The following is a 26,827-nucleotide window of genomic DNA, read 5'->3' as shown; positions in this document are numbered from 1 at the left end:
GAATGAAAAGACTGATACATACTTACCTGAAGTCTCAGAATATGAAATTGGAGAACAAAGAAAAAAGTATTTAAGGAAAATTTTCCAAAGTGAATACACATGATTCTACAGATCCCAACAGGTTACACATTTATATGTATCCCACTGAAGTCCCAGAATATCAAAGACTCAAAGATCATTCAAACAGCCAGGAAGTAAAGACAGATACCTAAAAATCAACAATAGTTAAACCACCTCAGACATTTGACTACAGAAATGGGAACCAGAAGACAGCAAAATGTACCTCCAAACTGTTGGGAGTGAACCACTGTCAGCCTGTTGTGTACCTAGCAAAATTATTGTTCATAAAATAGATAATAATCACAAGGGCAACATTTCTAAGAAATTAGAGATGTATAAAACTGAGGCTTTTTGCCACCAAGTAACCTACTTTAAACATACAATAGAAAAATCCACTTCAAGAAGAATCATGCTAGGAGGATGGTCTGAGACATAAGAAATAATGATGAAAATGAAATGATAAGCAGGCATGTAAATTCAAACAAACATCATCAATATAAACAATAATGTCTATTATGTGGGTTTTTAAAAAACAAATAAAATATTCAACAAGAGTACTAACAATATCATATAAGGCATAAGGGGGAAAAACATAAGCTAAACTATTTTTAAATCTTTAAAATTTCTGGGAGAAGTATCAAGATATTATTCAACTTTAAAACTTTGTTACATTATATATGTATGATGAAACTTCAAATGTAGCCACTTGTCCTATATGTTCAATAACAGAAGAAAAAATGTTAAAGCATAACTGTCATTATAACTTGCAGACATATTACTGGGAACAATAGGAGAGTTTAGCAAGATGGCTGGATTTAATATCAATATTAAAAAATCAGTTGGAGGCTGGGCATGGTGGCTCACGCCTGTAATTCTAACACTTTGGGAGGCCGAGGTGGGCGGATCACCTGAGGTCAGGAGTTGAAGACCAGCCTGGCCAAAATGGCAAACCCCATCTCTACTAAAAATACAAAAATTAGCCAGTGTGGTGGCATGTGCCTGTAATCCCAGCTGCTTGGGAGGCTGAGGCAGGAGAATCACTTGAACCCAGGAGGCGGAGGTTGCAGTGAGCGGAGATCGCACCACTGCACTCCAGCCTGGCGACAGAGTGAGACTCTGTCTCAAAAAAATATATATATATATAAATAAGTTGGAGTTTTGAGCACCAGCAACAAATAGACAACCTAATTTAAAAGACATCAAATAAATTAAAATGGCCACCAAAACTACAAAGACCTTAAGAATATGACTAATAAAGTTTATATAAAACTCTAAACACAAAATATTATAAAAATCATTAATAAAATAAATTAAAGACAAAATAATAGATACCTTGTGCTCATGAATAGGAAGACAGTGTTGTAAAAATGTGAATTCTTACCAATCAATCTATAGATTTGAAGCAACTTCAATAGAACTCTCAGGAGGACTTTTCATGGAAGTTGACAAGATAATTCTAAAAACATATGGACTTTTCTTCTTCTTCCTTTCCCTTCCCAAACAATTTAATTCTAAAGTCATTAGGTGGAGCACAGCCAGGTAGGCTTCATGTGGATGGAAGAGGGGAAGGGATGCCACAGTTGTAGGGGATGGGCTCTCAGAGCCCAAATGTGGTGAGGTGGGTGTGCCTGTAGGAGGGCTGCCCAGAGCAAGTAGGCAGAGCCTGGTCAGGGAGAGGAGGGCGTCCACACAAAGGGGTGGCCCAGCATGGGCATCTGGTTCACCCAGTGGGGAATGGAGGTGTCCATATGGAAGAATGATTCAGAGCAGAATCAGACCCTAAGCAGGATGAGAAGTGCATCTTCTTAAAGGGATAGGCCTTGGGGTTTTGGAGACTGTTGTGAACCGAATGTTTGTGTCCTCCTCCAACTTATACGCTGAGGCTTTAACTTCCAGTGAAATGATATTTGAAGACAGGGCTTTTGGGAGCTAAATAGGTTTAGATGAGGTCATGAGAGTAGGGACCCCATGATGAGATTAGTGGCATTACACATGCACACACATGTACACACACACACACACATTATCGAGAAGAATGAGCATGAAGATTGCTAGGACACATTTGAAGGAAAAGATTTTACCTACTTGCCAGCTATACTTAATAATGGCTCAGAGGCATACAGGTTAACCAGTGAAATAGAAAAGAATGCCCAGAAAAGGATACTTACATTTACGGAGTTTTGATATGTGGCACAGTTGCCAAACAAATCAGGGTGGAGAGATGGCTTACTCGGTAAACAGTGTTTTGAGAATGGAATGTTCCCATAAGAATTCTGGAAAGGCTCCTCTGCTTGTCAAATCATCTTTTCAACACCACAGCCTGTCCAGGTGCTTAGTCCTGGGTTGTGGGTCACCCTATGTGATGTATCATGAATTACCAACCAAGTGTCTTTTGACCTGGGATTTTCAAAAAATTATTGCACTTCTCAATTGGTTGCCAATATTCAAAACTAATAAGTTGATATTCCATAAAACTGTAGATGGCTATTCTTATTTTCTTGAAAAGTCTGTGACAGAAATGAGCCTACATGCTTGCAAATAGTTACATTTGCAGCAGAGCAGTGCCTGATCTAGAGGCAGCACCCTCTCCAGTTCATCAGAGAACTTTTCTGTAGGTTGACACTGCCTGCCAAGGCCCTCTAGACAGTGGAGCTTTCTACCTGAGCTTAATCTAATGTGTTCTAATGTCCCTTAGGGCAGCCATTAGGTCTTTTTCGACTCTGAGGGTCTGAGTCGGGCATCAGTGCTCGTTGCTTTCTAGTTGTTTTGACTTTGCCCCTTTGAGTATTCTCCATTCTGTCTTCCAACTATTTGCTCACATTGCCTTCTTCCCTGAACTCCACTGTAAGTTCATATATTCTCTGTAAGATTTAAATGATTGCTTATATCTTTTTTAAGGTATGTAGGAGGGGAAAGGAAGGTCATCTAATAAATTTCATTGGAGTTTACTTCATTCACTTAAAAAAAACACCCTTTTTGAAGTGTACAATTCAATGGGTTTTGGCATATTCACAGAGTTATGGAAATATTGTCACTATATGATTTTAGAACATTTGTATCACTCCAGAAATAAATGTTGTTTCCATGAACTAGCACTCCCCATTCTCTGCTGTGTCTTTAAAAGCATTATTCCTGCTGGAAGTATTATACTTTGGTAAGTATTAAAGTCATACAATTCAAGTATCAGACAACAGACTGTAAAGGATCCTGGAGGGTATGTTTGTTTATCTGGATTTGCTAGGTGTTTCCGAGCTCATCCCTTGTAGACCTCTTAATTTCTCTATTCATCCTGTCCTCAAGGCTGTATCGCCCAGCAGATTGACTCTAAGCAAGCGAGGTCTTCTGCATTCTATAAGTCTCCTAGGATTTTCCAGGCCTTCCCCTTTATTTCTAGGTACCTAGGGCACACTCCTTATCCCCAGCCTCCCAGAGCCTTTCACTACAGGCCTCCATTCAGATTTATCTTCCCTGCTTTGGAATATGCCACGCTGTAAAGTGCCTCCATGGTCCCACTCCCACGCCCACATCACTAGAGCTTCAGTGAACTAAAGTGATTTAGGTGTTAGGAAAAAAGCAACAATGACTAACCTTATTCAAATGTAGAAATGACAGCTATTGGCACTTTTTAAGTTAGACTTCGAACTGTGAAATTTTAGACTTTGTGAGAATGTTGTTTTCACTGAAGGGGTGGAATGAATAAGCACTTCGCAAGATCCTTCCCTGGCGTGAGTGACTTTACACGAGTGGTTTTTCTATATTCTTCATTCTTAAGTGCCGTCTATAATGCTAAATTTTTTCTGCATTTTCTTTTCTTATAGCAACATGGTGTAGTAACAGTTCCAAGCTCTTTATTGGCTCTGTGGTGCAAAGAGAAAGGAACCACAACATTGATAAAAGCAGAATCAGACACCTAGGGCTGCACACGGGGCTCAGCAATGCTTCTAAAGGCAATTTTCTCTACTGATAAATGTAATACATGCTAACAGTGGAAATTTTGGAAAATGCAGACAAGTACAAAAATATATTTTAATCACCTTAAACCCCAAAAACCATGTTTTGGTATGCTTCTTTTGAATCTTTCTTACTCTCAATATGCCAATTCCCAAAATGTTTCCTCCTCTTTAACTCATATGAGCTAAATTAAACTACCCTTGATATAAATATTGACTCCTAACTCTAGAATTAGATATTTAAATTTTAAATTACTTTTTAATTTTTTTTTTTTTAAGAAATAAAAGCTCATTGAGGACATTTGGAAATTGCAAATGTTATAAATGACAAAATAAGTCATTTCTAATTCTGATTTTCTTTTTTTTTTTTTTGAGATGGGGTCTCACTCTGTCGCCCAGGCTGGAGTGCAGTGGCGCCATCTCAGCTCACTGCAAGCTCCATCTCCCGGGTTCAAGGGATTCTTCTGCCTCAGCCTTGCAAGTGGTTGGGACTATAGGCACACGCCACCAAGCCCCGGGGAATTTTTGTATTTTTAGCAGAGTCGCAGTTTCTCCATGTTGGCCAGGCTGGTTTCCAACTCCCGACCTCAAGTGATCTGCCCGCCATGGCTTCCCAAAGTGCTGGAATTATAGGCGTGAGCCACCGTGCCAGGCCAAGTCATCTCTAATTCTTGACATAAGTAATAAACACAGGCTCTCATAATTTAAATAAGTTCTGAGTTACAGCAAGGAAACCTATGTCTAGTCTTCACACTGCTACCTAAAATAGTGCAAATTACTAACGCTAGTATTCTGGTCTGGGCCCATAGTGGAATGATTTCCCAGAGTTACGGCGAATGAGGGCCGCTTCACACACCCCCAGGCGTTGGTAAGCTCCTGCCATTTCAGTTTTCTCTTAACAGAATTTGTTTAAACAAAAGAGCACAGGGATGAAATGAAGAAATACATGCATACATATGACATGCTTGTCTAACAACCAAAAGCTATAGTCATATCGATTAGGACTTGCTTTGTTAATTCACCTTGAAAATTGAAAATTGACATCTTTTCATTAATTCTTTAAACTAACAACTCTCATATCCATTAGAATATATGAATATGGCACTGTGAGAACCAATGATCCGGAGACAACAGTTACCTCCTGTTAAGTCTTCTTTTTTTTTTTTTTTAATTGATAGAAATGCAAAATTTCATAAAAATGAGGGTAAAAGGTGAAATATCATTTGAGAATGATTTTTCTTAAAAATAGTTAACAAAAAAGTATGCCCCAAATCCAGAAGGCCTAGGCAATTTTGTTGGCACACCTCACTTTTCACCTTCTTTTTCCCGCAGTAATCAAGCATTCTCTTGATTGTGCTCTGCCCTGAACGCAGAAAAACTTCCAAGTACCCCTTTGTCACTATTGCCAAGGTAGCATGCATTTTCTAGGCCTTTCACTGCTCAAGGCTCCTCTGGAAATGCTGAGTAGCAGGGAACTGAGGAGGGCAGTAGCTTCACTAAGAAAATATCCAGCAACGCAGTACCAGTTTTCATGTGCAAAAAGCTCATGGAGTTCAGCAAGAGCCTAAAATTTTTGTCTCCTGTGTCATGAAATGTTAATTTCTATGATGTTTCTGTCTCTTTTAAACTACATCTTGTGAAAACAAATAGGTGAAGTTTTCACCAAATTTTGAGAGTGTATTTGGAATGGCCTGATTTAAACTGTAGACCATATACTATGCACAATCACACAAATTACATGTGGAAGATTGAGGGAGCATAATTTCAAAGATTTCAATTAGTCATATTGCATTAAAAATTGCTTTATGTTTTGAAGGCGGAGCATCCCAAACGTTCCTGAGTTTTCTAACATGTCCGATTTCAAAACTTTTTTCAGCCACAGTCACAAGAAATTAAATCAGACAAAAGGCAAACTCAAAAACTCACAGATCTTAGCACACCACGTCATCAAATGCCTAAAAACAAAAATGAGGACACTGAGCCAAAGTTCGTATGAAAAGGATAACCTCTTGAGGACAATGACAAGAGGCATGTTAGTCGAGGACAACTGAGACCCATGCATGGTGTAAGGAGTGGCTAGCCCCAACAGAGAGGCAGGCAGCTTCTACAGCAGCTGAAACTGAGGCCTGAACAGATGCTCCTGGGACTGCAAGGCAGGACAGGTTTGCCATCGGCAGTTAGAACTGGAGCCTGAGGGAAATTTGGCCACCAGTCAGGAGAGACAACACCATGCATATTAAGATGCCACGGACAGAGAAAACAATGGCTTTAATATGAGACTCAAAGCGAGGAATGCAGTATCAGTTTAATGTCTGAAATTTAGACTACTGAAGTGGTTATTAACAAGGCAAAAAGAAAATCACCAAAAAACAAACAAAAAACCCCCACAAAACCCCAAATATTTAAAAAATGACATCAAGATAAAAATCACTGCATGGGCCGGGCGCGGTGGCTCAAGCCTGTAATCCCAGCACTTTGGGAGGCTGAGGCGGGCGGATCACGAGGTCAGGAGATCGAGACCATCCTGGCTAACACAGTGAAACCCCGTCTCTACTAAAAAGTACAAAAAACTAGCCGGGCGAGGTGGCGGGCGCCTGTAGTCCCAGCTACTCGGGAGGCTGAGGCAGGAGAATGGCGTGAACCCGGGAGGCGGAGTTTGCAGTGAGCTGAGATCTGGCCACAGTACTCCAGCCTGGGCGGCAGAGCGAGACTCCGTCTCAAAAAAAAAAAAAAAAAAAAAATCACTGCATGACCTTAGGGTGCAGTAAAAAGAAAAGTGGATTCCTTTTATATATCGGGTTGCACTGAGTCCCTGGCAACATCCTTCCTCTTTTAAACAGCCCCAGTTACCACAGGACATTTCCTTCACCTTAAACCTTAGTAGGTCACCAGGGTAGAGGGTTGAAATGAAGGTGCTGACTGGTGATTGAGCTGCTTCCCTATACGATGTGCTGCACAATGTGAATAGCATTCATGTGTACATCACATGTAGCAAATGTATGTACATACATATATCTGAAAAATATTTTTTACAAATCTGGAAACTATTATAGCTCTATTTTAATATTATAATTATAGAAAAACATTACAACACTGACTTTTTAAATAAATTCTATATTACTATGATTATGGGCATGAACTCTGTTAAGGAAAGCTGAACCATATGGCTAGCAGTAAAAGAGAGAGAAACAAAAAAGAAGAGAAAGGGAGGGAAGTGGAAAAGTGAAATAGCACTGTAGGGATTGACTCACAGTTTAAAATTTTAAGCTAAGAGAAACTAAGCTGATTTTTTAAATAAGATGAACCAGAGAGAGATTTTGGCTTATGATTGAAAGCTAGAGCGGACATTCCTACTCCTGATACACTTTCCCTTTTTCTGCCAGTAGAAGAACCAGTTTCCGCACCCCCAACATCTTCAGCCTTAAAAAAATCTTCTTTCCTTTTGTTTATTGCAGAGCTACCAATTACAGTCACACACCCATTCCCAGAGGTAGAAACACCACGGAAGAGCTATGTCAATTGAATTTACCTTCTGATTGAATTAGGGGAAAAGTACACAGGTATGGAGGGTACTTATGGCTGGATGAACCAGTGGAGTCACCTCAAAAACAGGGCCCTCAAATATCTGCAGCTAAGGGTCACATTTTGGCAAGCTAATGTGTATTTTGCATTTTCTTAAGTCCCATGTTTTTTGTTTTATGGGTTTTTTTATTTGTTTGTTTGTGTATCTTTCAATCAAAGAATTCTTGACTCTATCTCTGCGGATGCAGGGACCATATATAAATTCCCTATTTCATTCTCTGTGCTGGCTCTGTACTTAATTCTTGGTAGGCATTCAACTATTTGCTGAATGATGAAACAGAATGGGTGAATAAGTGGATACCTGTTCTAAAAATACTTCTTGCTTTTAAGTTTTGAAGAGTAATTTAAATAGTAATTTACATCTTAAATCTAAATAGTTGAGAATATGACAGAGATAAATATATTAATATGAAAAGTTGGATTTACAATGGCAAAAAATTAAAACAAATTTTTAAAAATTACTTTTATGTTTTCTACTACATGTTTTTCTATCTTATAGAAGTGAAGTGTAAGGCCAGACGTGGTGGCTCACGCCTGTAATCCCAGCACTTTGGGAGGCGGAGGTGGGTGGATTGCAAGGTCAAGAGTTCAAGACCAGCCCGGCCAAGATGGTGAAACCCCATCTCTACTAAAAACACAAAAATTAGCCAGGCATGGTGGCAGGTACCTGTAATCCCAGCTGCTTGGGAAGCTGAGGCAGAGAATTGCTGGAACCTGGAAGGTGGAGGTTGCAGTGAGCCAAGATCACGCCACTACACTCCAGCCTAGGTGACAGAGTGAACTCCATCCCAAAAAAAAAAAAAAAAAAAAAAAGAAGTGAAGTGTAATTTATACCCATTTCTTATTCTCATTGGTGAATTGATATTTTAATCAAATAGAAGTGATTATTCATTGATATTTTAATATGTTTCATCTCATTCTAACTTTTGGACATTATTGGATTATCTGCATGAATTATTTTATTTTTTAAGGGCCATCAATTTACTAAAATTTATTGCTACTTTTAATGTTTTTGAGCATCTACACCAACAATTAGTCAAGTGGGTACATGTGCCTGTAAGAATCCATGATAGTTTTCCAAGAACTTTATAGGCAGTAAAAGATATAAGAAAATCCATTTTCGGCCGGGCGCGGTGGCTCAAGCCTGTAATCCCAGCACTTTGGGAGGCCGAGACGGGCGGATCACGAGGTCAGGAGATCGAGACCATCCTGGCTAATACGGTGAAACCCTGTCTCTACTTAAAAATACAAAAAACTAGCTGGGCGACGAGGTGGTCGCCTGTAGTCCCAGCTACTCGGGAGGCTGAGGCAGGAGAATGGCGTAAACCCGGGAGGTGGAGCTTGCAGTGAACTGAGATCCAGCAACTGCACTCCAGCCTGGGTGGCAGAGCAAGACTCATCTCAAAAAAAAAAAAAAAAAAAAGAAAGAAAATCCACTTTCATTTTCTCTATTTTTTACTAAAATTGATCTGCCTAGAATAAGTCTGTGGTCAGGGCTTCAGTTTGGTTTTCCTTTCCCACTTCCCCATCTCACAACCAAACTTATCTCATAATACAAAAGAAAGGGTTATGTTTCACCCATCCAAACTCTTATCACAGTGCCTGCAACTTTCTTTAACCAGGTCACCATAAGCCTTTGATAGGGCTTTTGTCTTTCCGTTTCTCATACATTTTTCTATCCTAGAAAAAGTGGGAGATTTAAAAATTGTGTATTCTATCTTTGCTTGGATATTCTGAAGTCAGATATATTTGTAGAATTTGGTTAGAGAGGTAGTGACAATTTCCTTTTAAAGATGTATATCTTCTTTCTCCCCAATTCTTTCCAAAGAAATTACTGATGCTGAGGAAGATCCTGAGAATAAAGCAACAAAAGTGTATCAGTAATAAGCACTGAAGGACATCTTGGATTATGTGATCTAGGTGAGAAACGTTTGGAAAAGCTCTGTGCTCTATCTATCTATCTATCTATCTATCTATCTATCTAATCTACCTACCTATCTCAGAATTAGAAGGGTTACAATTTATAGAAAATGCATGCTCTCTTTCCCCTTTCTCCCTTTCTCATTTCCTTTCTGGATAATTTAGTCCAAAAGCCAGTAGGTAGGGCCAAATGTAGTAACATAAAGAGAGGAAGTAGGAATGCAAGACCAGCACCAAGTGTGGGAACCTAAGCAGGGTGAAGAAAGCATCTACACAGTGGCCCTGTGTGGAATGCCAGAGCCTAAAAAGGGTGAGGTGGTTGTAGACATGGGGTGATGGAGGTGGTGGTCATGGGCAGTTGGTAAGTTGTGAGTGGGATTGATCAGGTAAGTAAATATATTGAGGGTAATCGAATCCAAGTTTCTCACTGTCAGAGAAAGGAGTTCTATATATTCATAGACATGCCTATGTATATATACATATTAAAAAGTGCATTTCTAATTAAACTTTACTTTTTAGGTTTACTTATCAATTTCTATAATATATTTAATTTTCTTTGATAAATAATATGCCAATAATGATCGTATTATATCATAATTCAGATAAAAAATATTAGATCTTATCATCACAACTAATATTTAGAAAATTCAATTTATATACATATTTTATTGCAATTTTACTGTCAATAAAAGACCTTCAAGCATAAAAATATGTTGAGACAAAATTCTATGGGAAAAATGGAATGGAAATATGAGTTCAAAGAGAAAATGGAACAATGTAAAATTTCCGATTACTGAAAAAGAGCTTATTCATATATTTTTTAAATCGATGGTGGTGGGAAAAGCTGCTATTGTATTTATATTGCATAGATAAAATAAAAATAATATTACCATTTTATCATATGTTAATAATTAAAACAGTGCAGAAATCACATCTTTTGAAACTAGTTTACTCTATGATGAAAACATTTTATGTCAGCTTAAAAATGAACAGAAGGATAAATGGATTTCCAAAAAAATGTTAGAAGGCAAGCAAGCAGCCCCTAAAGGTAGATATTTTATCCACATTTATTATACAACCAGGAAAATGGAAATTCACAAAAATTAATTAACATTCTCCAGATCACAGTAGTAACTGGGAGAGTCTGTTTGACTCTGAATGTGTAAATTTCCTTCTGGGCTTTCACTTCCCCAGCTTTTCCTCACTCTACTCCACTTCCCGTTCAGCTTATCTTTCCAACTGTTGGCCCAGCTGACCCACAGCAGCCCTAAGACCATCACTAGCTACTTGGCTGTAGACTCACAGAGGCAGAGGCTGCACAGAAGCCACAATTTCTCAGACACCACTCCATGGGCTTCACCTTCACAGTCTAGTCTGACATTGGATATGCTGTGCTTCATGAATTCTCTGCAAGCTTTAGCATGTCCACCTGCCATAGTGCTTCAGGTGGCCTGGTTAATGCTTTATCTCAGATCCTCCAAATTTCGCTTTTGCACTTTCACTTCCCCAACTCTTCCCTCAGTTGGTAAAGTCTAGCTCCCCTAATAAATCTTTTATTCCCATAATATGTATGATGGCTTTACTTCCTAACACAATCATTGTTATCTAAAGTAATTCTAGAGTAACAAAATCTTATTATTAGCGATCTAAAACTTTTTTCTTGCTCTGGCTAGATTTGAAGACATCTATGATCCCATTGTCAGTGGCAAATTGGGCAATGGTAGTCTATGAATTTCAGTAGAAAAACACTACTTAACGTATCATCTAGAGCCACTTGAAAAGACTTTGCATGTCCAAGTGGTTGTTACCATAAAACAATTTAGTGGGAGTAAGTAAAATTATCACGGATTACCTGATTGTTTCTAAATGTGAGGGAGAACTTGGAGGGAAAAACATGAGATTAGGGATTTACATTCCCAGCTCAAGCTCTTGGTAAGGAACCAAAAGACTTTTATAATAGTCCTAAAGGTGACTTTTATTTTCTGTAGCTACAGAATTGAGGTTTCTAAAAACAAAATGCAAAATCTAATACTGTGGATGGCTAACATGCAATACAAACCAAATTAACAACTTCTCAAGGGTCTCTTAAGGGATTGACTGGAAAAAGAATAAGACCCTGAATTTTGAAAGGGGGACATATAAGCAAATTCTGATAAAGCTGAGAACTTTAAATGCTAAATTCTACAGAATTTGCTTTGACAAATAAATAAACAATTCTACCCCTCTCTGAGATTAATCTTCTATTGTCTGATGTAAAAAGTCTCTTATTTTCAGAACACCACTAACCTTCCTCAAGATCTACTCCCATCACCTCTCATTGCTTCTAGATCTATGAACAGATGCAAATGCCAGATGACTCTAGGGGTTCAGTTACTAAGTATTACCTCATGATGACATACATACACACCAAAGTAACTGCAATGTGTTGCTAAATTCTAATTGACAGAAACTTTGTGAATATGGGTGGCATTGTAGTCTACAAATATTGGATCAAGTTAGAGAAGTCTGGTTGAAAGGGCATTACTTACTAATACGGATGCACTAAGCAGAGGTCATGCATTTGGTGTACTGACTTGAGGCGATGGGAATCACTCTAACTAGTTGCTTAACTAAATCTTAGACCTGAAAGTGGCTTATACTGAAAATGAATTTAAGGTACCAGAACTTCTTTTGCAAAATGTGCAAAAGATCGCTAAATCTACTATTTCGGCATAAACTCAGCTCTACACAATAAGTAAATAAATTGGCATGGAATTATGTTCCCATAAAACTTTATTTGCAAAACAAGGCAGTCAACCTGTGGGCTATAGTTTACTGACCCCTGCTAGAGGAAAACATCCAGAGATTTAGGGAGCTCAGATTGCTGAAATTAATTTATCAGGTAAGACCCGCTCACATACATCCTAAGTCTCCTGGGAAGTTCTATTGGACATTCTCTTCTCTGAGAGTTTGAGAAATGCACTGATGAGGGGAGCACCAGCATCCCTGAAGAGCTCTCAAGCTGCTATTTTCTGCAGATCATGACTGGCCATTTAAAAAAAAATGCTGTCATCACAATTTTTTCCCTAAAAACAGATAGCTCTTTGGATTCAGTAGAAAGGATGGGATCCCTGACTGGCAGGGAACAAGCTGCAACCACCTTCGTGTCTGGCTATGTTTCTTCCCCTTGACTCTCAGTGGGCTTTGGATGGTGTGCAACTTCTGAGGCTAAATCCTAAAAGATGACAGAGTATCTGTCCTGTTTTATTGGGACATCTGTCTTCGAAGCCTCAAACCACCAGATGAGTATTCTAATTTCCCTGACATCACCATGCTGTGAGTAAACCCAGGTCACATGGAGAGGCCAAGTGTAGGTGAGGTCTCAGCCAATAGCCAGCATCTACCACCCAGACATGTGAGTAACAGAACGTTCAGGTGATTCTTGCTCCCAGCTGTTAAATTACCAAGAGCTTCTGAGTTATCCCAAGTGAGGTCCCAGACATCACGGAAAAGATATACAAGCCATCCCTGATGTGTACTTTCTGTATTTCTGACCCACAGAACCTGAGACCATAACAAGATTGTTATGATTTTATATCACTGAGTTTAGGGTTTCTGTTACTGGAATAGAAGAAATGCCACAGACAAGTGGTAATCTGAATGTTTTAATACACAGAGATCTTTGGTTTGGGGTAAGTGATTATGATGTCCCTAGAATTAAAATAAATAGGCAACCTACTAAAGTCTTACTTGATTTGTGTAAGCAGAAAAACTCTAAGTCTGGGCAATAAAAGATTGACTTGACTCACCATAAATTATGGTTCCTCAACCAATTCTTTTATTTGAATCAGTTCACAGATCAAATAAAAAGAGTAAGACCTCCAGTGAAGGATGGAGAGACCAGTCCCTCTGAAGGAAAGACCTTGCCACACTGCTAAAAATTTATACCTAGTCTTCTCCAAAAGAATGTACAGTCACTATCCTTTGGTGAAAAAGAAATAACAAGAAAGTTATAGAAATTAGGCAGTTAGTATAGCTTTGGCTTAGATCCATCTCACAGTAGGATCACTGGCCCTGAATATACCCAATGATTATTTACTCAGTTCCAGAATACATATGACTAAATGATTATTTACTCAGTTCCAGAATAGAGAGTGAACATATTCAGCAATTAGCAGAATTCTCACATTGGTTCCTTGACCTTGGGAATGAGGGCTATTGTAGGAAGAAACATTAAATGAAAATCCTCAGAACTGCCTCTACTCAAAAAAACAAAAGTAAACCAAAAGCAATGCAAAATTTATAGAGGAAAGGCAGATATTAGTGCCTCATCAAGGGCATAAAGAATACAGGTAATTCATATCATATCCCCATTTATTTTGCCTATATGGCTCATTCAGAAGACAGATTTTAAAGAATGATAGTAGAATATTATAATATTTATAAGGTGATGGTTCAAATTGCAGCTGCCATTCCAGATACAGGTTATTTGCTGCAGCACATCAACACATTCTCTGGCACATTATAGCTATTAATCTGGTAAGTGAAGTTTGCTTTCAGCTGACAGAGCCAGCAATACACATTCACTGCCCTACATATATAAAATCTTCAGCTGTCATAATAATAATCCAGTCAAAAGAGACCTTTATCATTTCTTCATTCCACAAGATAACACCTTGGTCCACTAAATTAATGTTATCATGCTGATTGGACTTTGTGATGAGACAATTACACTTTCTTAGACACTTTGCTAGACACATATATGCCATCTTGATGGAATTTTTAGGGGTACAGTGGCCAGAGTTCAAGAAAAACAAGTTACTGCACACAATTTCTCCTACCTCAAGAAAGAGGCATGACACCTGGTGGGTCTCGTTAGATTTGGGAGGCAACATGTACCTCATTTGGGCCTGATATTCCATTGAGGCCTGATTCTGATACTCACTTAGGCCTGATACTATTTACTGAGTAAATCAGAAGGCTTACAGTTTTGAGAAGGGCCCAGAGCAAGTCAAGGCTCTTAACAGGTTCAGGCTGTTATGAAAGTTGTTCTGCTACTTTATTTTTTTGACCAATCAGATCCTATGGTGACTAAACTATTTATGGAAGATAGAGATGCTGTACGGAGTCATTGAAAGGTCCAATATAAATATAAATAAAAGGTCCAATATAAATCATAGAACAGATGTTTAAGAACTAATGTTTCTGTATGTAACTATTCTCTTCTTGAGAAGCAACTTTTGGCTTATTTCAGGGCCCTCATGGAGACAAAACACTTGACCACAGCCACCAAATTAGCACGCAACCTGAATTATCCATCATTAACTCGGTCTGATGCACCAAGCCATAAAGTTGGATGTACACAGCAGCACTCCATAATTAAGTAGAACTATTCTAGATCGGGCTCAAGAAAGTCCTCAAGGCAGAGTAATTTCCATGAACAAGTGGATCAGACTCCCAAGGTTTATATTCTTGCTATATTACCTCCTGTTTCTCAACCCACAACCATTTTCTATGACCTATTGACTTAAAAAGAAAACAGAAAATCTCAGCTTGCTTTACAGAGAGTGCTGCATGAAATACTGGCACCATCCAAAAGCATCTGCAATACTACAGCCCCATGCAGAGGTGTCCCTAAAGAAGGTTTGTTAAAGGAAATTCTCTTGAGTAGGCATAACTTCAGGCAATGTACCTGGTGGTTTGTTCTTCCTGGAAGGAGAGATGGCCAGAAGTACAGATCTACGCTGATTTATGAGTAGTGACTAACTGATTGTATGCTGAGGTTATGTAGAAGAAAAAGTGATTAGAAAAGTGTTGATAAGGAGATCTAAGGAAGAGGTATGTAGACAGACCTCTCCAACTGGGCATAAAATGTAAATATATTTTTGTCCCATGTGAATTGCTGCTCAAAGAACAGCCTCAGCAGAGGACCATCATGATAAGTAGCCTTTTTCCTCAGCTATTCCTGTCCTTGAACAATGGGCTCATGAGAAAAAAACAGCCATGGTGGTAGGGATGGATATTTCACATCTTCATGTTATTTATCTTCCCAAACCTGTTTTCTCATATATAAAATAGAGATTACAAAAGTACCTACTCCACAAGGCTGTTGTGATGTTTAAATGAAACAAAAAATACATGAAAGACCTTAGCACAGTAAATGGCACACATGAAATGATTAATACATATTGAATGACTTCACTTATTTATCTATTTTATTTATTATTGATTGATTGATTGATCTACTCAACAAATACGTGTTAAGCACCAACTATGTTAAAGACCTTGTGTGAGGTTACAGCAGTGAAGTAGACAGGCAAAATCTCTACCTGCACACATTGACATTCTGGTGGAGAGGCTTTCAACAACTCATTACAATGAATTATTATTTAACGATAATGTCATAAGTACTATCAAGAGGAAGTTAATATGCTGAGTAGGCAAAGAATAGGTTGTAGTGACTTAGACTTGGGAATTAGAAACCACTTTCCTAAGTAAATGATGCTTAATTTCAGCTCAGAAGGAGATTTGTAATTTAGCTAGTCCAAGGAGGTATAGCTATCAGAAAGCAGGTGTAAGAAGGATTATTTGTAAAGGTTGAAAGATAACCAGGTTCATTCACTGAACCAGATTGCAGTCTATATTGGAATGAGATCAGGGTTGATGGGGAGAGATGAGGCTAGGGTCTAGTCACTGAGGACCACGTAAGCTTGAAGGTTAAGAAGTTTGCATTTTATTCAAAAAACAATATGATACTATTGTAGGGATTTAAAATATTGTAGTAACTTGATTCAATTTGTATTTTTTTAAAAATCATCACTATGTTTGTAGTGTGGACAATGAATGGATGAATGAGGCCAGAGGAAATCTGAGGACATGCAGATGAACAGTGGATGATACTGTCTTGGACTAAGTGATGGCTGTAGAGAATAGAAGGAGATAGATTTAAGATGGATTTTAGGCCGGGCGCGGTGGCTCAAGCCTGTAATCCCAGCACTTTGGGAGGCCGAGACGGGCGGATCACGAGGTCAGGAGATCGAGACCATCCTGGCTAACATGGTGAAACCCTGTCTCTACTAAAAATACAAAAAACTAGCCGGGCGAGGTGGCGGGCGCCTGTAGTCCCAGCTACTTGGGAGGCTGAGGCAGGAGAATGGTGTGAACCCGGAGGCGGAGCTTGCAGTGAGCCGAGATTGCGCCACTGCACTCCAGCCTGGGCGACAGAGCGAGACTCCGCCTCAAAAAAAAAAAAAAAAAAAAAAAAAAAAGATGGATTTTAACAAAGTAGTTAAATGACTTAGAACCAAAGCTGGCACCTCAGTTTTGAGCATGGGTCACTGGATGGGCGGTGATGCTTTAGGAAAAGAAGCAGATGTGGTAGCTATGGTTAAGAGTTGTTTGGACATGCTAAGTTCCAGGTGCTTGTGAAACAACCATGTGGGCTATTTAAAAGACACGTGATGGGGGGCTGCATCTTAAAGAAATCTGAAGCCAACAAATTTAGGAGCTATTCCATAGACATAATGTTTAAAGCACAAAGTTTACCTGTTTAGAGTTTGTAGTAAAAAGAGAGGAGCCTCTGGGATTGAGCCCTTTGACATCTAGTGGCCAAGTAGAGGAAGAACTGACCAAGGGGACAAAGAAGCAACCAGAGAAGTAAGAGGACATTCATGGGAGTCCAGATAAGAAAGTATTCAAAGAAAGTGAGAGTGCTGCTGAAAGGGCAAGTAGGACATGGACTGAAAAATGAACAGTGAGTTCAGCACCATGGAATTGTGCTCTTGCATCTGGTTATATTGCAGAAGTCTAGTTCCTTCTCCAGACTTTGGTCCCCTGAGTCCTTTAAGGCTCCTAGGATGCTGCTTCATAAAATAAGAAATATGCTCCTATCCTGCTTCTAATTACATATGAATACATGGGCCACAAAAGGATACTGCCTTGTGCTTCCACTGTCTTAGAGAAATTTTAGCAAAATCATTTTTTCTTTCTTTAATAGCCTTTACTTTCCGAGGTTTCAAGTTTTAAAGGAAATAAAAGAGAGAAAAGAGTGGTAGAATCATTGGAAAAATTAATGGTTCCTCATCTAAAAATTATTCTTTCTCTCTCACACTGACTCTTTATCCTCTGAACAAGCTTACGTATTTCATGTGGCCCCAAATCTCTTATCTGAGTGAACTCATGGAAGTCCCATTCCTTTTTCCCTCAATACACTGATAAATCCTTGCAGCAAACACAATTGAAGCTGTCAAAATGAGGTCCCTGATAGACACAATTTAGATGATTTTTTTTCTAAAATAAATACCTTCCTGAAGTTTTGTATTCAGGATGTTTTCTTCAAATTAAAACTTTAATATTATATATAGATACTGACTCAATATCTAGAGATATCTGTTAGAAATGAGCTAAATTGCAGGGTAAGCTTCAATAGAAAGGATCTAGTAATGTATTGTATATAATGAGTTATACACATACAGTAGAAAAATACAACTAATATTCATACCAATAAATTAGAAATCATTTGCTTGCACTAACTAGTTTGGGAACTTGGTCAAGTTCATTGGACTATCGTTCAGATAAAATATAGATGAGAATATTTAGATCAGCAATCAGCATGGAGTAGGTACTCAATACATATTAATTTCATTTCAATTTTTATATATCAGTTTTCTATTTTTCATTAATTTAGCAAATATTTATTGATAATCTACAAAGTACCATGAACTCTGCAAAGTGTTACATATACATTGGTGAAAAGAGACAGACAGATATGGTGCCTGTTGCCACGGAGGTTACAAAGGACATATGTAAAGTGAAAATAATACTCGGCTCACTGAATTTTCAAGGGGGTCATGTGAGATAATGTTTGCAAATGCATCAACTTAGAAACACTATGCTTGTTCATTTTCAAACTTTTATTTGTAAAATAATTATGTTCTGATTCCTGAGTCAGAGATGTAGAGAAAAGTAGGAGGGTAGCATTCCATTCTTCACTTTAATTTCTGTGTGAGTTTCGGAAGGCTCCTTACAACATTATGTTTGTCTTGGCACAGGGGTTGTGTAAGTGCTAGAGGGCTGTGAGTTTTGCTGAGTCTGGCAGTAAGAATCTAGGTAAGGAACAGATGTCCAGAGTGCTCAGAACTGATTAAAAAAAAAAAAAAAAAAAAAGCAAAAACAAAGAGACATGGGAAAGGAGAAAGGGGTTTTGAGGTCTTGGCACACCCAAAGGCAGGAAGAAGAAATTCTGAAAAGCAGGAAGAGGAAATTCTGAATTAGCCCTTGTACCTTTCTAGACCAGGAATCCAGCCTATAAAGAGGTGAAGGGCAAGTGAAGAAAAAACATAACATGTCTAGAAATGAAAGTTTCTGAGGTGCCTGTAAATGCAGAAGGGACACGTGTTGATTTTTGTCCATTCATATATGTTCTGACTGACCAGTCACTGTCATTAGAACATCTTTAAGAATAGGCTGGGCCGGGCGCGGTGGCTCAAGCCTGTAATCCCAGCACTTTGGGAGGCCGAGACGGGCGGATCACGAGGTCAGGAGATCGAGACCATCCTGGCTAACACGGTGAAACCCCGTCTCTACTAAAAATACAAAAAACTAGCTGGGGGAGGTGGCGGGCGCCTGTAGTCCCAGCTGCTCGGGAGGCTGAGGCAGGAGAATGGCGTGAACCCGGGAGGCGGAGCTTGCAGTGAGCTGAGATCCGGCCACTGCACTCCAGTCCGGGCGACTGAGCGAGACACCGCCTCAAAAAAAAAAAAAAAAAAAAAAAAAAAAGAATAGGCTGGAGGGAACACCATTCTCCCCTACTTAACCAAATATCTACTTACATTTCTAGAAGAGAAAATGAGCCAGGCATAGTCCCAGCTACTTTGGAGGCTGAGGTGGCAAGATCACTTGAACCCCAGGAGCTGGAGACCAGCCTGGGCAAGGTCACTTAAATTTTTTTTTTTTGTTTTTGAAGATGATGACTCTGTTTTGAAAATATTCCACGCTCCTTGTTCAGAAGAAATTTTTGAGAGCTACTTAGCATGGGAAACTCCAAAGCCTGACTCAAATAAAAGATGTGAGTTGAATTTCTTTGTATTATAAAGGCAGGAGGTATTTGATGTTTGCTGAGGAATTTGATGTTGCTGTTTAATTCTGGAGGGACAGTGGAACCAGAGAGGCTGGACTCTGTCAGAGGGAAGCAGAAGAAAATTCCTTTTGCCATGTGGCCCAAGAGGACAGGAGGATATAAAATGTCAAGAATTTTTTGAGTGGGATCCCATGTTCTGTACAATAAACCCCCCCACCCCCCGCCCCAAGAAATCTGCCAGAAAGATGTTAGTGCCTGCTGTGTTTGGGTTTCTTGCAGAAACAAGTGAAGGTACAGAGTGCTGCCTTTTGGTTACCAGCTGCCGAAGGGCCAAAACAGATCTTGCATACGCAGACACAAGTGCCAGGAAGCCCCTGACTGATGTCTGGGTTAAGTGTGTGTATACCCATCTTAGTTCTATTGCAACCCTGGCAAGCAGACAATTAGACTGTTTTTCAGAATCATTACAAATCAATTTTCTCATTCATTAGTGCTATGTTTGTTCATAAAGCAGAATATTCAAAACTTCCAGCATATGTATAATTAGTGTTATGAATTGCTTTTATAAATGTCAAAATTTAGCAATCTTTGTTGGTGGAAAAAATGCCAGACTTCAGAGAAGAAAGGAGAAAGAGAATAACCATGGAAATGTTAGTGATTAGAAAGCTGCAGGAGAAAATAAAAGGCCTTAGAAAATCTTGAGGGAATTAATTTGACTATTTTCCAGTGGAGCTTTGGAGAGGAAAGCAGGGGGTTGGGAGAAAGCTGGGAACAGAGCTCACACAATGAGGAGACAGATACAAAGGGGGAGAGAAAGAGAAAGACATGTTTTTCTAGTCTTTAAAGAAGGGTGTGGGTATGAAAGGGCCCAGTGTGAATCCAAGTGGCAACTGGCCCACGTGGAACCTCTGCTAAGAGGATGGAGCTACTTCAGGCAAGGGCACCATGATAGGCTCAGCGAGTAAAACGTTAGCGTGAAGGAAAAATGGTCCTAAGCCCCTTCTGCCGCAGGAAGCATTTGCTTAATGAAATGTATACGTACTTCACGGAAAAGCGTAACCTTCCTAAAAAAATGCTTTAGTAGTTTCCTGATAAAATTTTATGGGATTTAGACTTGTTTGGAGAAACTAGTTATGTACCTTCATTGTCCTCTGTCAGGCAAGAGTTGAACGATTTTAAATCGTTCTTCTAGTTACTCTGATAATGCTTATATAGCATTCCCTATGTTTGTAATCAGAGCAAATGTTTGAATTGACCTCCTAGAGGCTTTCCTTGTTGTAATATTATAATAAAACCTGACTCATAAAAATTTTTTTCTTTAATAATAGAATCACCTAATAATAATAATTAGCCAAATAAAATTTGTTTTTATTCATCTTGGATTGTTCCCTCTCTCATTAGCAAAACGCCTATAGTAACACTAACCTCTCTGCTTCTGAGATATTACAACTCCAAGATGAATGCAAGCAAAACCACCACCTGTGTGCTATTTGCCTCCAGCATATTTCTGTAGCATCCTTGTGGACACTGACTGTATTTTGTCACACAGATTCTCTGTCAGCGTGGAAGAACCTTTGCTCCAAGCTCTGGGATTGCCTCATAGGCTGCTTCAGGACTCACTCTCAGCCAAAGAGAACCTCATCACTTGTGGACACCTCCCCTTTCCTGCAGGCAGTCTGGAACCAGTGACATGAAACCTGCACCTCATCTTGGGACAATTCTAAGGGCCACCTGAGTTCCAGATATTATCAAGGACTCAGCTGAATCTTTTGGTAAGACTGTGTCCCAGTTCAGCTTCTCCCTCTGCCTGTTTCCTTCCCATCAGCATGCCTGATGCTGATCCTACAAGCCTGTCCTAAAACACTCTCTTGTGATAATATCCCTCTCAGAGTCTGTTTCCTGGGACCTGAACTATAACAGGGGTCTTTGCTTCTCAGAGTACTGATCTAACAAATGTTTTTAAAAAAGTTTTTGACTCTAGAAAACATTTCCTTAGTGAACAGAGGTGGATGGGGAGTGGGGCTGGAGGAGGGAATGGTTCTCATTAAAAGGAATGCTCAGGGAGAGAGTCTTGTGCTTTTTGTCCCCAGAAATATGGGGTCAAGGCTAGTGGGAAAATGAAATGTTGGAATAGCCAGTGTGAGTCAGAGACAGAGAGAGAGCGAGTCTCAAAACTTGGCGTGGGAAGTAGGGTCAGATTGTGAGAATGAGCGAAGGTTTAGCACGGGATTGTGATTTTATAAATCACAGTATTCAAAACTCAAGTGTGTATAAGCAATGCCAAGACTGTTAAACAAGAAATGACAAAACTCTCCAATCTTTTCCTTCCTCTTGGAGATAATCAGAGCCATCTGTTCCACCATTTTTGAAGCTGCTTCAAAATAATTATATTCAGGTCTTACCTAAAATTATACTTTATTAAAAAAAAGTTTTAAATGGAACTACACTCTATTGTTGGGTGTCACTTTGCTCATTCAACAGCATTTTATTTAATAAGATTTTTGCCTGCCATGTCTATATGTGTCCTGTACCAGACTGTGTGCTAGGTCAGCACTACAAACTGGCTTTATTGGAGAAAGAAGAACTAAAGCAAAGAGAAAACAACTAAAATCGTTTAAATTGTAAAGAACGACAGAATAAGTGGAAGCATTTGTGATTTAAGATATTTTTAGTCAAGTTTGGTGCCTGCATCTACGATGCCTTACTATTTACTATGTGCCAAATTAAACAATAACTTTTGGGCTTATAGCAGTCTCAGTATAATGTGATTGTTGCAATATCAGCTGCAATCAGTTTGAGTAGTCACTTTAAGGAAAGAAGAAAGCCACCTATTTTATATTTTAATTGGGCAGAAGTAATATAGCAATAAGCTAACATCTCAGCTGGGCTGAATTTGTCTGATTAACTTGCTTCTACTTATACCCTTTGCCAGTGGAGCAGAAGGTGCTTAACTGTGAAAAAAGGAAGCCCCAGGCATTTTCATTGTTATATATATATATATATTTACTCCTAACAATTTAATCCTCATAATCCTATAGGGAAGGCAGTCTTATATCATTTTTCAGATGGAAAACTTGAGACCAGCCTCAGAGCTAGACAAGGGCCATGGAGTGCCAAGGTCATGGCAGAGCTCACTTGTCTCCAAAGGGAGCAGTTATGGACAACTTAAGGTAACAACTGGATCCATAAAGATGGAAGCAAGAATGACTGAGCAGGTAAGTAAAGGGTTAGTGAAAGAAAACTCTAAGGAGGGCAAGGTGACAAGGTGAAAACGACGGGTGACTTCACAGTTGGACATAAGAGCTGAATAACCACGGGTGTCCTGGAATTCTTTTGAGTCTTGGTTTCTTTTATGTAAAAAGGAATAATAATATCTACATCAGAGACTGGTTTTGAAGATTAGGTGAAACAATGTGTGTAAAACATGTAGCCTATATTCCTTTCTTCTTCTTTCTCTTCTTTCCTTCCACTTCTTGGTAATTTTGTCCAGGGGTGGTTGAAGGTAATGGGAAATAAAAGTTAGTTACAGTAAAACTCATGGGAATGGGAGAGAGACAAACAGCAGTCAATCATTTAGTTATAGAGGGGTTGTGCTTGGATATGATTCAAAACCTAAACCTAATCTGTATTTTATGTCAAAAGTTGACAGGGCCTTTCAGTGTTGGACACTCAATTCTGACTTTACGGACTTCCTAATACTGGAAAGAATGTGTGAAATTCCATTTTGGCATTTTCCACAGTGGTACTTTCAGATGTTTCCTAACAGCAGAAGCCTCTAATCTATCCTCCCCGCACCACATCATTTACTTCCCAGGAGCTCACAAGATTGAGGCCATATGGGTACATATCCTTACATTCCCCCATGGTCACTCCACAATCTTCTTTGAGTGGCCTTTTTACTTTCTCTTATCCAATATTAACATGTTTAGTCCCCTTCATCCCAGCTTTTTGAAGGAAGTGACATCTCATTTTTTTTTTTTTTTTTTTTTTTTTTGAGATGGAGTCTTGCCCTGTTGCCCAGGCTGGAGTGCAGTGGCGTGATCTCGGCTCACCACAACCTTTGCCTCCCAGGTTCAAGCGATTCTCCTGCCTCAGCCTCTTGAGTAGCTGAGACTACAGGTGCATGCCACCATGCCCAGCTAACTTTTGTATTTTTAGTAGAGACAGGGTTTCACTATGTTGGCCAGACTGGTCTTGAACTCCTGACCTCATGATCCGCGCCTGCCTCAGCCTCCCAAAGTGCTGGGAATACAGTTGTGAGCCACCGCACCTGGCCCATCTCATTCATTTTTATAGGTCCAATAGACCAAGTGTAGTGCCATGAACATAATTTGCACTTAACAAAAGTCAATGACTAAGTAGGTAGACTTGAATGTTTCAGTTCAGTATATTAGTATTTTCAAAATCTGGGCAGGAGAATTAGGAGGTACATGTTGAAATGCAAGAGGAAATAGTCATCATTCAGGTTTTGTTGACATCCACAGAGGCTCTTGGGAATCAAAAGTTAAGGCATGGGGGAACAAAAGCCAGAGTTCAAGTCCTAATGCTAGATTAGAACAAGAACAGAGAAAGAGGCTAATCACTCCGGCCACCTGGTAGATGAGGGTCACTTGGTTAGTGGAGTGAGTCAGTGAAGTATAATCTGTCACCCTCTCCCTTTCTTTACTTCCTCTACTCTTTCTATCACCCTTTTCCTCCCCTCCCCTCCCTTCTCCTCCCCTCCTTCCTTCCCTCCCTCCTTCCTTCCTTCGAGGGGCCTTTTTACTTTCTTTTATCTAATATTAATGTGTTTAGTCCCTTTCATCCCAGCTTTTTGAAGGAAGTGACATCTCATTCTTTTTTTTTTTTTTTTTTTGAGACAGAGTCTCGCTCTGTTGCCCAGGCTGGAGTGCAGTGGTGTGATCTTGACTCACCACAACCTCTGCCTCCCAGGTTCAAGCGATTCCCCTGCCTCAGCAGGGGACTACAGGTGTGTGCCACCATGCCCAGCTAATTTTTGTATTTTTAGTAGAGACAGTTGCACTATATTGCCTGCCTGCCTTCCTTCCTTCCTTCCTTCCTTCCTTCCTTCCTTCCTTCAAGCGATTCTCCTGCCTCAGCAGGGGACTACAGGTGTGTGCCACCATGCCCAGCTAATTTTTGTATTTTTAGTAGAGACAGTTGCACTATATTTCCTTCCTTCCTTCCTTCCTTCCTTCCTTCCTTCCTTCCTTCCTTCCTTCTTTCCCTCCCTCCCTCCCTCCCTCCTTCCTTCCTTCTTTCCTTCCTTCCTTCCTTCCTTCCTTTCCTTCCTTCGAGACAGGGTTTCTTGCTCTGTTGCTCAGGCTGGAGTGTACAATAGTGTACTCTGATGATAGCTCACTGTGGCCTCTAAGTCCTCGGTAGGCTCAAAGTGATCCTCCTGCCTCAGCCTCCTGATTAGCCAAGTATCTGGGACTACAGGTGTACACCACTACACCCAGCTAACTAGAAATAGTCTTTATGAGGGACTGGCATTCATTCAGTTAAAAATGGAGGACTCTGTTAGTGAGGAGGAAGGGATGAGTAGATATGGAGGGTCAATCAGCAATCTCTGTCAGAGAGGTGATGGGGATAATGGTATACTTTGGAGTTAAAATTGAATTGAACTGGATGGAATATAATGATGCTAATAATGAACCACCACGAAAGTAAAAGAAAATAAAAGATATCTTTAGATTGTTTTAATCTGGTTATACAGTAAAGGTCCCTTTTAACAAAAGTGGAAAACCCAAAAGAAATATATACCTAAAATGTATTGCATATAGATAATAAAGTTTCCCAAGTAAGCCACTGTGCAGATAACACAGGGATATGATACAGTTGCAAACCAAATCTGGTAGATAAACTATGCAGGCTTCTTCCTTCCACTTCTCTAAGGCAGGGCAATCAATCATGGGTTTTTGCTGTTATTAATGTGATAAAATCATATGTTTAGTATGGTGTCTGGCAAATAATAAATGTTCAGCAAGTAGAGTGAATTCTTATTATTTTAATTATGTTTTTAAACAAAAGTCATCTAGGAGAAAACAAAAGCATGATGACAGAGACTTCTTGTGAAAATCAGTGAGTGGCTCTCTGCAGTGGTTACAGAAATGCCCCAGCATGGACACCATCCTATAAACTTGTTCTGCTGTCCCAGCAGTGATGGAAAGCACTCAATTTGCTTTCTCTTGGAAGAGACAGAGTGGCTGTCAGTTTACTGCAATCTTTTGGACTGCCTGGAAAACTGAACGTACAACAGGAGAGAGGAGAGGCAGGACACAGATTCTGGAATAGAAGTCGAAGACAAAGAGGCTCGTAAACATCAAGATTCTGGGGCTAATCTAGCCATTCACAGTTTTAGAGTCATGGGCAGTAACACTTAAAAAATACACTATGTTCTAACTACCACAAGGTTTTTCACTCTAGCAACTAAAAAAGCACTGGCCTCAGGATTTGCAATATTAACAGTCACAGCTCATCCACCATCAGATGCTAACTGACCCTGCTGTTCCACAAGCCATAGCTACAACTTTGATTGGACAAGAGTCTGGTTTCAGTAACTTTCTCCTGATTAAGAAGACCACTGACCATTGACTGGTTCTGCCCGTTTACAGAGATTACACACTTACCTACCTTTGTATGTAAAATGATCTTTTGATATATAAAGCATAATTGTAACACATTTAAATGCTAAGTAGCCACCCCAAAGTGAACATAGGTCATATGTTACATGCATGTTTGTTCAATAGGCATGTGTCAGGACCACCTTCATGAATATTCATAGCTCCTCCTGTAACCAGTTAAATATATATGTTTAGCCAACCTCTTTAGCATAAAGCTCCTACCCCAAGCCCCCCTCCTTTGAAGGGCCTGTCTCTGGTCTTGCCTGGATGGCCACCTTGCAGGCTGTAACCCTTTGGAAGAAATAAAGTCTCCTCTCTCCTTTTCAAAACTTAAAAATTGTGAATTTTAATTTTTATTTTATGTATTTAACTTTTAAGTTCAGGATGTATGTGCAGGTTTGTTATATAGGTAAATTCATATCATGGCGGTTTGTTGTACAGATTATTTCATTGCCAAGCTATTAAGTCCAGTACTCATCAGTCATTTTTTCTGATCGTCTCCCTCCTCACTCACTCTGTCCTCCAGTAGGCCCCACTGTCTGTTGTTCCCCTCTATGTGTCCATGTGTTCTCATCATTTAGCTGCCACTTATAAGTGAGAACATGCCATATTTGGTTTTCTGTTGCTAAGGA

General features: G+C 39.5%; 1 long non-coding RNA gene across 2 annotated transcripts in view; it reads left to right on the top strand.

The window, feature by feature from the left end:
- Positions 1–26,532, top strand: part of LOC117078927 — a 51,943-nt gene extending 25,411 nt beyond the window's left edge. Inside the window, exons 2-6 of one of the 2 annotated variants that reach the window (XR_004435202.1) lie at positions 9,421–9,512; positions 19,456–19,557; positions 21,119–21,341; positions 22,635–22,784; positions 25,603–26,532. This is a non-coding gene — a long non-coding RNA (uncharacterized LOC117078927). The remainder of the gene's footprint in view (positions 1–9,420; positions 9,513–19,455; positions 19,558–21,118; positions 21,342–22,634; positions 22,785–25,602) is intronic. The other variant, XR_004435201.1, reaches the window with a different exon arrangement.
- The last annotated feature ends 295 nt before the right edge of the window (positions 26,533–26,827 follow it).

Source organism: Trachypithecus francoisi, unplaced genomic scaffold (assembly GCF_009764315.1).
Source record: "Trachypithecus francoisi isolate TF-2019V2 unplaced genomic scaffold, Tfra_2.0 Lachesis_group7, whole genome shotgun sequence".
Lineage (NCBI taxonomy): Eukaryota > Metazoa > Chordata > Mammalia > Primates > Cercopithecidae > Trachypithecus > Trachypithecus francoisi.
The sequence above is the reverse complement of the archived record's forward strand: the minus strand, read 5'-3'. Positions and strand labels throughout refer to the sequence as shown.